The sequence below is a fragment of the Arachis duranensis genome, chromosome 3 (genome assembly GCF_000817695.3).
Source record: "Arachis duranensis cultivar V14167 chromosome 3, aradu.V14167.gnm2.J7QH, whole genome shotgun sequence".
In the NCBI taxonomy this organism is placed as follows: domain Eukaryota; kingdom Viridiplantae; phylum Streptophyta; class Magnoliopsida; order Fabales; family Fabaceae; genus Arachis; species Arachis duranensis.
Genome location: NC_029774.3, coordinates 52,272,945 through 52,274,261, shown reverse-complemented (window position 1 = coordinate 52,274,261; position 1,317 = coordinate 52,272,945).

The following is a 1,317-nucleotide window of genomic DNA, read 5'->3' as shown; positions in this document are numbered from 1 at the left end:
CCATTACATCCCTACTGATTTCATAGTCCTAGAGACTGGGAAGTGCATGGATGAATCCATCATCCTTGGCAGACCCTTCCTAGCCACAGCAAGGGCTGTGATTGATGTTGATAGAGGAGAGTTGATCATTCAAGTGAATGAAGAATCCTTGGTGTTTAAGGCCCAAGGATATCCCTCTGTCATCATGGAGAGTAAGCATGAAGAGCTTCTCTCAAAACAGAGCCAAGAAGAACCCCCACAGTCAAACTCTAAGTTTGGTGTTGGGAGGCCACAACCAAACTCTAAGTTTGGTGTTAAGATCCCATATCCAAACTCTAAGTTTGGTGTTGGGACTATACAACATTGACATGATCATTGGTGTTGGGACTACACTAACATTGACCTGATCACCTTGTGGCTCCATGAGAGCCACTGTCAAGCTATTGACGTTAAAGAAGCGCTTGTTGGGAGGCAACCCAATTTTATTTATCTAATTTTTATTTTATTGTTATTTTGTGTTTTATTAGGTACATGATCATGAGGAGTCACGAAAAAATCATAAAAATTAAAAATAGAATCAGAAACAGCAGAAGAAAAAATTCAAACCCTGGAGGACGCACAGGCTGGCGTTCAACGCCAGGAAGACGCATCTGGCCGGCGTTCAACGCCAGAACAGAGCATCATTCTGGCGCTGAATGCCAGAAACAAGCAACATTCTGGCGCTGAACACCAAGAATGTGCCTAGAGAAGAAAAGCTGGCGGTAAACGCCAGTAACAAGCATGAAACTGGCGTTCAACGCCAGAAACATGCTTTACATGGGCGTTGAACGCCCAGAACGTGCACCAATGGGCGTTTAAACGCTAGAATGGTGTGCAAAGGCACTTTACATTCCTATTTGGTGCAGGGATGGAATTCCTTGACACCTCAGGATCTGTGGACCCCACAGGATCACCTCAGGATCTGTGGACCCCACAGGATCCCCACCTACTATATTCCCACCTTACCTCCTAATCCTATTTTTGTGATTTGTATTCCCCATGTCACACTTCCCAACACTCTTCACCAATCACTTCAATTCATCTTCCCAATCACCCCCTTCCCCACTCAAATCCATCCACTCTTCCCCATAAACCCCACTTACTTTCAAAAATTCAAAAACATTTTCCCACCCATTCCCACCCTAAATGGCCGACTACACACTACCCCCTCTCCCTATATATACCCTTCCATTCTACTTCATTTTCACACAACACAACCCCCTCTACTTTACCTTGGCCGAACCTACATCTCTCCCTCTCCACCATCTTTTCTTCTTCTTCTTCTTCTTCTTCTTCTCT